Below are 12,480 nucleotides of genomic sequence, written 5' to 3' on the forward strand. Positions count from 1 at the left end.
ACGGGCGGACGGACATGCTCAGCTCGACTCAGAATTTCACCACGACCCAGAATATATGGGGTCTTAGAGCAATATTTCGATGTGTTACAAACGGAATGACAAATACCCCCATCCTATGGTGGAGGGTATAAAAATGTCAAAAAAATCAAATTTTCAACAAAAATTTAATTAATTAATATTTAATACGAATAAAAAACACAACAAAAAAAAAAATAATTATAAAATAGAGTCTTAGCAGGTTTCGAACCCGGACTTCAAGCTATGATTTTAATTACTGGTACTAAGAAAGGGAATCACTTTTGGTCTACACAGGTAAGTTATTATTTTTAAATCCCAGGTAATACTACAAGTAGTAGGTTTTTGATTACCATTATTACTGGAAGAACCACTAGGGCTTACCCAGTTTTTGCTGGGTAGGGGAATAATTAGGTTAAAGTGGCAGACCGATTAAGTTTCAGGCTTACTTAGACTATTCAGTTCATTGATATATTTAATTTAAAACATTATGTTTATTATCCTTTACCAGGAAGTTAAGAATAAATCCATTGTAAGAATCTGCCGAAATAGCTCAGTTGGGAGAGCGTTAGACTGAAGATCTAAAGGTCCCCGGTTCAATCCCGGGTTTCGGCATAGCTAGTACTTTTTAAAACGATAGATTAAAAATGATATAAACACTGAATTAGGAAAAGTCCAATTGAATACATTAAGCCACTCTATAAATTGTGATCTGAATCGTGTTTGACTTAAAAATAATAGAGCATTATAGAAATTGGCAGCAGATACTACCATATTTTGACCACTTGCAGTAACTAAGTTTGTTCTTTTTTTTAATTAATATAAAAAATTTATACAAAGATAAATGCATCGTAGAACTAACATAATATAAATATTATTCTGTTTTCAATACGATTACAAAAATTATTAATTTTTCAGTATATATATTTTTTTAATTTTTCCAATAAATAAAGTTAGTACAAACAAGTAAGTAAAGTAGAAAATCGGGCGGGGCCGACTATATCATACCCTAAACCACCCTTACTGAATTAGTAATCATAAGCATTTGTGGGGTAATATTGATATAGGTCTGGGAGATAAGCCGCAGTTGCATATTTAAGAAAATTAAGGGGTACATGTTTATGGGTGCTTTGTCTCAATCTGAATATAGCTCATAGTCAGTGTTGCCAGGGAAAATCTTCGGTTTGCCCTACTTTCCCATACATTCCCAAACAATTTTCCCTACAATATTTTCGTTAAATTTAAACAAATTTTACAAAACAAAAATGGTTCTTAGAACTTTATTATCTTAAAATATGAAAATGAAACTTATATAACCTAGAAAATAAATTTGTGTAACACCACGGTTGCCACAGTTGGTAGAATTCTACCAAAAATAGTATTTTTGTTTTTTTTTTGCTAAATCTCTATAGAAATATAATTTTGGAAAAAGTTTCTATAAACAATTTTTTTGAGGAATTTTTCTGTAGAAATAAAATTTTGATAATAAATTCTATAGAAATAAAATTTTGAGTAAAATTCCATAGAAATAAAATTTTGAGAAAAAAATTCCATAGAAATACAATTTTGAGAAAATTTTTTATAGAAATAATATTTTGAAAAAAAATCTACAGAAATACAATTTTGACAAAATTTTCTATCGAAATAAAATGTTGATAAAATTTTCTACAGGAATAAAGTTTTAACAAAAATTTCTATAGAAATATTTGTGTGGTAGATTTGTGGTAATCTTCAAATTTTGTTAATTTTTTTTTGGCACGAGTGGTAACTGTTGTTACCACATATTGTTAAAGATCAAGCCTTGCCGGCATCTAATTTCCTCCTCTAGAGCCACCAAACATAAAAATTATTACAAATTGTGTTGAGTGGAAATGTCCCTACATTGTGGCCCTACACGGATGAAAAAGACTGTTTTTCATATGTTTGGCTATAAACATTATATGTTTGGAACACAAATTTTTAAACACAATATTTTTGAGTGCAAGCATATAATGTTCATAAACTAGCATAACATGTTTGGGACATATATGTTAATATGTTAGAACATATTATGTTTGGGACATGAAATGTTTGTAAATATAATATGCTTGGATGCAAACATATATTAATTTAGAAATAGCCTATAAACATATATGTGTTTAGTAGCTTGGAGCGCTATTTAACAGGGAGCGATATTGCATTAAGTTGGTGGTTGTTGCTTGTTATTACAAAATTAACATTTTATTTTTCCTTGGGCAATTGATCAGCTACTTCTTTGATCCTTACAAACTGTGTGGTCCGCTGTTCGAATCCCCGTCCGGCAAAAGGTAAAATTAAAATAAAAAAATCATACAATTGAATAATTTCTTCTACAATGTTTGTATTACAGAAAAAGGTGCTAAGAACTAAAAAATCTCGTGGAAGTGAGAAAGATGTCGGGGAATATACAATTGGGCAGAAACAAAATTTTGAGCATTCAGGTCGAAAACCTATGTTGTTAGCACCTATATTACCTGTTTATTTTCATAATTCATTATGATTGTAAATATATAAATAAATAAATAAAATTTTGAGCACAATATTGTTTGGGAGAATTTTTTTTAAGCATATACTATTTTTGGGTGCAAAATGCTTCCAAACATATTATATGGTCACATAATAACATATTGTTTTTTGGAAGACAACATTATTGAATTTGGATGCAAAAATACAAAATGTTTGGAACTTAGACTACCCAAACATATATTGTTTAGACCAATATGCTTTCAAACATATTATATATTGGTAGAGATCAAACATATAAATGTTTGGGCAATACCCAAAAATGTATATGCTTGAAGCAAAATATGTTTGGGAGTATATGTTACAGAAGCGATTTTTTGTGAGGGTGTACGACCTACAAGACGCTAAATATTAGAAAAAAACCTACATATAGGGAATTTCCCCTACTTCTAGAAACACTGGCTGTAGTTGATATTGCACCTACGGTTTGGTATGCCACTAATATTGAGCCCATTATTAAAAAAGAGAAAATCGCTCAATTAGTGTGGGTAATAAATCCAAATTTGTAAAAATCGAGCAATATTCTTATGTAAGAGCTACAAGTACGTATAAATACGATCGGCTAGTACATCAAAATTTGAAATTTGAATAACATTGGTATTATGGCCAAATTTGGGAAAATCGAGCGATGCATATATATGGAAGCTATATGTAAATCTGAACCAATTTACATAATATTTTGCGGGTTTGTTTAATATCACAAAAGGTTACCTTGTGCAAAATTTGAGTAAGATCAGTTACGAAATGAGGTCTCTATGGTCAAACGTAAGGTTATTAGGGACAAATTTTTAAAAATCGGGCTATACATATATATGGGAGCTATATCTCAATCTGAACCGATTTCGATGAAATTTTGCACATACAGTTAGTGCTATAGAAGATTACATATGGAATACTTTGAGTACTATCGATTGATAAATAAGGATTTTATAGCCAAATTTAGAAAAATCGGGCGGTACATATATATGGGAGCTATAGCTAAATCTTAACCGATTTCGATGATATTTTGCAGACTTGAAGGGCGATGAAAAAGATTATTTTTTGCCAAATTTGGTGACGAGCCGTTTATAAAAAAGCGCAACGTATCCCCATTTGTCGAAATCGGGCGATACATATATATGGGAGCTATATCTAAATTTGATCCGATTTCTTCCAAATTCAATAACGTTCGTCCTTGTGCTCAAAAAGCTCCCTGTAGCAAATTTCATCAAAATCGGTTGATAATTGCGGCCGGAATCCTGCGAACAATAAATACATGGACAGACGGACGGACTGACGGACACCAAGCGCTAGATCGACTCAGGAGGTGATTCTGAGATGATAAAAATTGGCATCAAAGATTAGAATAAACAAGTATATACGGCCGTAAGTTCGGCCAGGCCGAAGCTTATGTACCCTCCACCATGGATTACGTAGAAACTTCTACTGAAGACTGTCATCCACAATCGAATTACTTGGGTTGCGGTAACTTTTGCCGATGACAAGGTATCTTAAAACTTCCTAATACCGTAATATATACCACGTAGTCCATACGTGGTATATATTAAACTTAAAATGGCCGATTAAATACGTATATAATTAAGTTTGACAAAATTTTCTATAGAAATAAAATTTTGACAACATTTTCTATAGAAGTAAAATTTTAACAAAATTTTCTATAGAAATAACATTTTGACAAAATTGGTCTGTTGGTTAAGCTACACTTGTAGTTTAGTCAATGCATGGCTTTAAGCTGAGATCAAAAACAACAATAACGATTGAAGAGAAGCCACACACAAAAAAATAACTGCAAATAAATATTAACAACTTTATTTGTATGTAAAATCTGCTGATGCTCAACAAATTTGTCTATTGAATATGAGGCATTTGTTGTTGAAATGTGTTTGTAGATGCTTGACAGAGGAAATAATAGAAATATTCAGAATTTTCAACAAATTGTTTTGTTGCGAAAATAGTTGACTGCTATCGATATGAAAACAAAAACAACAAGTATATACGGCCGTAAGTTCGGCCAGGCCGAATCTTATGTACCCTCCACCATGGATTGCGTAGGAACTTGTACTAAAGGCTGTCATCCACAATCGAATTACTTGGGTTGCGATAACACTTGCCGCAAGGTATCGTAGCCACCGTGGTGCAATGGTTAGCATGCCCGCCTTTCATGCACAAGGTCGTGGGTTCGATTCCTGCTTCGACCGAACACCAAAAAGTTTTTCAGCGGTGGATTATCCCACCTCAGTAATGCTGGTGACATTTCTGAGGGTTTCAAAACTTCTCTAAGTGGTTTCACTGCATTGTGGAACGCCGTTCGGACTCGGCTATAAAAAGGAGGTCCCTTGTCATTGAGCTTAACATGAAATCGGGCAGCACTCAGTGATAAGAGAGAAGTTCACCAATGTGGTATCACAATGGACTGAATAGTCTAAGTGAGCCTGATACATCGGGCTGCCACCTAACCTAACCTAACCTAAGGTATCGTAAAACTTTTTAACACTGTCTTCTAAATTGTAAGTTAGCCCATACGGGGTATATATTAAACAAAAAAAGGCCGATTAAATACGTATATAATCGAGTTTGACAAAATTTTCTATAGAAATAAAATTTTGACAAAATTTTCTATAGAAATAAAATTTTGACAAAATTTTCTATAGAAATGAAACCTTGACAAAATTTTCTATAGAAATAAAATTTTGACAAAATTTTCTATAGAAATAAAAATTTGACAAAATTTTATATAGAAATAAAAACTTGACAAAATTTTCTATAGAAATAAAATGTTGACAAAATTTTCTATGGAAGTAAAATGTTGACAAAAATTTCTATAGAAATAAAATGTTGACAAAATTTTGTATAGAAATAAAATTTTGTATAGAAATAAAATGTTGACAAAATTTTCTACAGAAATAAATTTTTTACAAAATTTTCTATAGAAATAATATTTTGACAAACATTTATATAGAAATAAACTTTTGACAAATCTTTCTATAGAAATGAAATTTTAACAAAACTTTCTATAGTAATAAAATTTGACAAAATTTTCTATGGAAATAAAGTTTTGCTAGATTACAAAATTGTCTATAGAAATAAAATTTTGACAAAATTTTCTATGGAAATAAAATTTTGACAAACATTTGTATAGAAATAAACTTTTGACAAAACTTTCTATAGAAATGAAATTTTGACAAAACTTTCTATAGTAATAAAATTTGACAAAATTTTCTATGGAAATAAAGTTTTGGTAGATTATTTTTGGCGATATGGACCAATTTTTGTGTAATAAGTCATCGGCTATATATAACTAAAGACCGATATGGACCAATTTTTACATGGCTGTATCGGATGACTTTTGCTCCTCCAAGAGGTTCCGGACGTCAAATCTGGGAACTATATATAATTATGGACCGATATGGACCAATTTTTTCATGGTTGTTAGAGACCATATACTAAGACCACGTACTAAATTTCAACCGGATCGGATGAATTTTGCTCCTCCAAGAGGCTCCTGTGGTCAAATCTGGGGATCGGTTTATATGGGAGCTATATATAATTATGGACCGATATGGACCAATTTTTGCATGGTTGTTAGAGACCATATACTAACATCAGGTACCAAATTTCAATCGGATCGGATGAATTTTGCCCCTCCAGGAGGCTCCGGAGGTCAAATCTGGGGATCGGTTTATATGGGGGCTATATATAATTATAGACCGATATGGACCAATTTTTGCATGGCTGTTAGAGACCATATACTAACATCAGGTACCAAATTTCAATCGGATCGGATGAATTTTGCCCCTCCAAGAGGCTCCGGAGGTCAAATCTGGGGATCGGTTTATATGGGGGCTATATATAATTATGGACCGATATGGACCAATTTTTGCATGGTAGTTAGAGACCGTATACTAAGACCACGTACCAAATTTCAACCGGATCGGATGAATTTTGCTGCTCCGGGAGGCTCCCCAAGCCAAATTTGGGGATCGGTTTATATGGGGGCTATACGTAAACGTGGTCCGATATGGCCCATTTGCAATACCATCCGACCTACATCAATAACAACTACTTGTGCCAAGTTTCAAGTCGATAGCTTGTTTCGTTCGGAAGTTAGCGTGATTTCCACAGACGGACGGACAGCCGGACAGACGGACGGACGGACAGACGGACAGACGGACGGACATGCTTAGATCGACTCAGAATTTCACCACGACCCAGAATATATATACTTTATGGGGTCTTAGAGCAATATTTCGATGTGTTACAAACGGAATGACAAAGTTAATATACCCCCATCCTATGGTGGAGGGTATAAAAATACAACACTGGTTACGCGCACATCGCTGAGAACATGTACGAAAGCTAAAAGAAGTATGCGAAGAATACCGTTAGAACAAAATGAGTATGAGCACATGCTCGTGTATGATAGCAAGCAAAGAGCTCATTAATCAGAGAATAGTTTCTTAAATGTGTTTGTTGTATGAGATAATTAATAAAACCATATTAATATCGGGATTAGAGTTATTACAATTCTAATTAACTAGAATATATATCACTGGGCAAAAAGTTGTCAAAATGCTTGCTAGACCCTGGACTACTTAAATTTAAAATCGACACAAAAAAGTTACATTTTCCCCGTCCAAAAATAGCATTTTGGTCATATTCCTTCTCTGTATGTACTTAACAAAATTTCTCCAAAATTGTTCCAGCAATTTTGCAATTTTGGTGCAATAATTCTGTCAATTTCAATTTAATTTTTGTCAATACACCAATAAATTTGTTACAGGTCATTGATAAACTCCAACAAACCACATACAAATTTTTTCGTTCAAATTCAAAAATATTTGTTGAGGATTAAACGTAACGTTCAACAACAAATATTTTGTACTGTTGGAAGCTCAACAAATTACTTACAAATTATGTTATTGAGAACACAAATTATTTGTTGCCTTCTGATGGTAACGATTGCTAACAACTTTTTTGTAATAATGGTTATTAAAAGTACAAATTAGTTTGTTGCAGGAAAATTAACAAATTTTGTTATTGGTTTTCCAAAAAAAGTTATTGGTTCTCAAACTTATTTTTATCTGTGCAATAATAACAAACAAAACGAATGAAGATAGAGGAAGCACGCTCAAAAACAAACCCAGCCAACTAAATACAAATCGATGATTTGACTTTGGCAAAGGAAAAGAGATATGCTTGTAAATTTGTTTAGGCAGTAGTCGACTATTAAACCCTTTTTCGGAAGGTTCAAGTGTATTTCACTTTGGGTTGAGTGAATTACCCGAATTTATTCTGATAATTGGTTGATAGTTTTGCTGCAAGTAGAGGATGCTGATGAGGAATGTGGTAATTCCGAAATAGCGGTACATCCAACCATCTTGCAGTCTATAGGGCTTTGCCCAAATAAATTTGACAAACATACTTTTCCTCTGTTGGTTAAGCTACACTTGTAGTTTAGTCAATGCATGGCTTTAAGCTGAGATCAAAAACAACAATAAAAATTTTCTATAGAAATAAAATTTTTACAAAATTTTCAAAGGATTTAAAATTTTGACAACATTCTCTATAGAATTAAAATTTTGACAAAATTTTCTACAGAAATAAAATGTTGCCAAAATTTTCTATAGAACTAAAATTTGACAAAATTTTCTATTGGAATAAAATTTCGACAAAATTTTCTATAGAAATAAAATTTTGACAAAATTTTCTATAGAAATAAAATTTTGCTAGATTATTTTTGCTCGAGTGGCAAGCATGATTATGAACGATTTATATGGGGGCTATATATAATTATGGACCGATATTGACCAATTTTTGCATGGTTGTTAGAGACCATATACTAATACCTGTACCAAATTTCAGCCGGATCGGAAGAAATTTGCTTCTCTTAGAGCAATCGCAAGCCAAATTTGGGGGTCCGTTTATATGGGGGCTATACGTAAAAGTGGACCGATATGGACCAATTTTTGCATGGTTGTTAGAGACCATATACTAACACCATGTACCAAATTTCCGGATCGGATGAAATTTGCTTCTCTTAGAGGGTGTGCAAGCCAAATTTTGGGGGTCCGTTTATATGGGGGCTACACGTCAAAGTGGACCGATATGGACCAATATTTGCATGGTTGTTAGAAACCATATACTGACACCATGTACCAAATTTCAGTCAGATCGGATGAAATTTGCTTCTCTTAGAGCAATCGCAAGCCAAATTTGGGGGTCCGTTTATATGGGGGCTATACGTAAAAGTGAACCGATATGGCCCATTTGCAGTACCATCCGACCTACATCAATAACAACTACTTGTGCCAGGTTTCAAGTCGATAGCTTGTTTCGTTCGGAAGTTAGCGTGATTTCAACAGACGGACGAACGGACAGACGGACATGCTCAGATCGACTCAGAATTTCACCACGACCCAGAATATATATACTTTATGGGGTCTTAGAGCAATATTTCGATGTGTTACAAACGGAATGACAAAGTTAATATACCCCCATCCTATGATGGAGGGTATAAAAATGTATACAAAGATAAACGCAATGTAGAATTAATATAAATATTAGTCGGTTTTCAATACGATTACAAAAATTATTAATTTTTCAGTATTTATATTTTTTTTAATTTTCCAATAAATAAAGTTAATAAAAATTAGTTTTCAATATTCAGAAAGAAAAATTGTTATCCAATATTTAAACTCCTTCCATTTATTTTTGTATACAATCCACTACAAAGTTAAGAATCTGCCGAAATAGCTCAGTTGGGAGAGCGTTAGACTGAAGATCTAAAGGCCCCCGGTTCAATCCCGGGTTTCGGCAATACAGCGACTTTTTAAAATTGAAAAGTCGGAAAGAAGGGCAGGAATAACTTGAAACACAATTGCATTAGCAAGTTATGTAGAATGGTCATAAATAACTGACCGTAAAGGATTTGATCTTTCGAAAAAAAAACTGAACACTCAACGAATTAGTAAAAATATTTGAGATTCTCCGCCTTACTTATGTTATATGCCCATATTAGGCCATAAATAAACCCTTGGATAGTAGGAGGAGCTAACTGACAATAAAAGTAAATATTTAACTTAAAACATTCTATATAATACCCTTTACCAATGGCGTATAATACCATTGAAAGAATCTGCCGAAATAGCTCAGTTGGGAGAGCGTTAGACTGAAGATCTAAAGGTCCCCGGTTCAATCCCGGGTTTCGGCATAAATAGTACTTTTTAAAACGATAGATTAAAAATGATATAAACACTGAATTAGGAAAAGTCCAATTGAATACATTAAGCCACTCAATAAATTGTGATCTGAATCGTGTTTGACTCAAAAATAATATAAGATGATAGAAATTGGCATCACCACCATACTGTTGACCATTTGCGGTATTAGATTTTTTTTTTTAAATTTAAAAAAAAAAATTATACAAAGATAAACGCAATGTAGAATTAATATAAATATTAGTCTGTTTTCAATACGATTACAAAAATTATTAATTTTTCAGTATTTATATACTTTTTTTAATTTTCCAATAAATAAAGTTAATAAAAATTAGTTTTCAATATTTAGAAAGAGAAATTGTTATCCAATATTTAAATTCCTTCCATTAATTTTTGTATACAATCCACTACAAAGTTAAGAATCTGCCGAAATAGCTCAGTTGGGAGAGCGTTAGACTGAAGATCTAAAGGTCCCCGGTTCAATCCCGGGTTTCGGCAATACAGCGACTTTTTAAAAGAAGAAGAGTCCGAAAATAGGTGGAATAATTTGAAACACAATTGCATTAGCAAGTTATGTAGAATGGTCGTAAATAACTGACCGTAAAGGATTTGATCTTTCGAGAAAAAAACAAATAGAAAAAGATTTTAGATTCTCCGCCTTACTTATATGCCCATATTAGACTATAAATAAACCCTTGGATACTAGCAGGAGCTAACTGACAATAAAAGTAAATATTTAACTTAAAACATTCTATGTAATATCCTTTACCAATGGCGTATAATATCATTGAAAGAATCTGCCGAAATAGCTCAGTTGGGAGAGCGTTAGACTGAAGATCTAAAGGTCCCCGGTTCAATCCCGGGTTTCGGCAAGATAGTACTTTTTAGAATAAAGCTTCTAAAGGTCCCCGGTTCAATCCCGGGTTTCGGCAAGATAATACTTTTTAAAACAAAGCCTCAAATAAACTAAAAACTGCATTGGTTTCGGAAAATCCAATTAAATTATATGGTTTGAATTCGACTTAAAAAAATTAGCAGCATATCGTTGACCAAACTTATCGTACCCAAGTTTATTTATTTTTTTTTCTTCAAAAACTAATATAAACAAGTATATACGGCCGCAAGTTCGGCCAGGCCGAATCTTATGTACCCACCACCATGGATTGCGTAGAAACTTCTACGAAAGACTGTCATCCACAATCGAATTACTTGGGTTGTGGTATCTTAAAACTTCTTATTCCTGCATGGTTGTTGGATACCATATACTAACATCACGTACCAAATTTCAACCGAATGGGAAGTATTTTGCTCTTCCAAGGGGCTCTGGAGGCCAAATCTGGGGATCGGTTTATATGGGGCCTATATATAATTATGGACCGATATCGACCAATTTTTGCATGGGAGTTTGAGGCCATATATTAACACCACGTACCAAATTTACACTGAATCAGATGAATTTTGGTCTTCCAAGAGGTTCCGGAGGTCAAATCTGGTGATCGGTTTATATGGGGGCTATATATAATTATGAGCCGATGTGGACCAATTTTTGCATGGTTGTTAGAGACCATCTACTAACATCACGTACCAAATTTCAGCCATATCGGATGAAATTTGCTTCTCTTAGAGGCCTCGCAAGCCAAATCGGGGGATCGGTTTATATGGGGGCTATATATAATTATGGACCGATGTGGACCAATTTTTGCATGATTGTTAGAGACCATATACCAACACCATGTACCAAATTTCAGCCGGATCGGATGAAATTTGCTTCTCTTAGGGGCCTCGCAAGCCAAATCGGGGGATCGGTTTATATGGGGGCTATATATAATTATGGACCGATGTGGACCAATTTTTGCATGGTTGTTAGAGACCATATACTAACACCATGTACCAAATTTCAGCCGGATCGGTTGAAATTTGCTTCTCTTAGGGGCCACGCAAACCAAATCGGGGGATCGGTTTATATGGGGGCTATATATATTTTTTTGCGTGGTTGTTAGAGACCATATACTAACACCATGTACCAAATTTCAGCCGGATCGGATGAAATTTGCTTCTCTTAGAGGCCTCGCAAGCCAAATTTTTGGGTCCGTTTATATGGGGGCTATACGTAAAAGTGGACCGATATGGCCCATTTGCAATACCATCCGACCTACATCAATAACAACTACTTGTGCCAAGTTTCAAGCCGATAGCTTGTTTCGTTCGGAAGTTAGCGTGATTTCAACAGACGGACGGACGGACGGACGGACGGACATGCTCAGAATTTCACCACGACCCAGAATATATATACTTTATGGGGTCTTAGAGCAATATTTCGATGTGTTACAAACGGAATGACAAAGTTAATATACCCCCCATCCTATGGTGGTGGGTATAAAAATTATGTATATTCACATCGTAGAATTAATAAAAATTTTAGAGTGATTTCAGTAGTATTTCAAAAACAAATTATTTTTAATTTTTTTATTTGTCAAATAATTGAAGTCAACAGAAATTAATTTGTAATATTTAGAAAGAGAATAACAATCATTTATTTTTTTGTTATGGCTAAACACAAAAATTGTTACCCTAAATTTATTTTTATATACCATTCGCTATAGCGCTAAGAATGTGCCGAAATAGCTCAGTTGGGAGAGCGTTAGACTGAAGATCTAAAGGTCCCCGGTTCAATCCCGGGTTTCGGCAATACAACACTTTTTAACAG

At 33.6% G+C, this 12,480-nt stretch overlaps 6 non-coding genes across 6 annotated transcripts; all 6 read left to right on the plus strand.

Moving 5' to 3' along the window:
- The first annotated feature begins 557 nt into the window (after positions 1-557).
- On the plus strand, positions 558-630 carry TRNAF-GAA (transfer RNA phenylalanine (anticodon GAA)). Its single transcript has one exon. It is a non-coding gene; the product is annotated as a tRNA-Phe (tRNA).
- Positions 631-9,299: 8,669 nt separating this feature from the next.
- Positions 9,300-9,372, plus strand: TRNAF-GAA (transfer RNA phenylalanine (anticodon GAA)). Its single transcript has one exon. It is a non-coding gene; the product is annotated as a tRNA-Phe (tRNA).
- A 321-nt stretch (positions 9,373-9,693) lies between these two features.
- TRNAF-GAA (transfer RNA phenylalanine (anticodon GAA)) lies at positions 9,694-9,766 on the plus strand. The gene has a single exon. It is a non-coding gene; the product is annotated as a tRNA-Phe (tRNA).
- Positions 9,767-10,198: 432 nt separating this feature from the next.
- Positions 10,199-10,271, plus strand: TRNAF-GAA (transfer RNA phenylalanine (anticodon GAA)). The gene has a single exon. It is a non-coding gene; the product is annotated as a tRNA-Phe (tRNA).
- A 301-nt stretch (positions 10,272-10,572) lies between these two features.
- On the plus strand, positions 10,573-10,645 carry TRNAF-GAA (transfer RNA phenylalanine (anticodon GAA)). The gene has a single exon. It is a non-coding gene; the product is annotated as a tRNA-Phe (tRNA).
- A 1,743-nt stretch (positions 10,646-12,388) lies between these two features.
- Positions 12,389-12,461, plus strand: TRNAF-GAA (transfer RNA phenylalanine (anticodon GAA)). Its single transcript has one exon. It is a non-coding gene; the product is annotated as a tRNA-Phe (tRNA).
- The last annotated feature ends 19 nt before the right edge of the window (positions 12,462-12,480 follow it).

This window comes from Haematobia irritans, chromosome 1, assembly GCF_050003625.1.
Source record: "Haematobia irritans isolate KBUSLIRL chromosome 1, ASM5000362v1, whole genome shotgun sequence".
Classification (NCBI taxonomy): Eukaryota; Metazoa; Arthropoda; class Insecta; order Diptera; family Muscidae; genus Haematobia; species Haematobia irritans.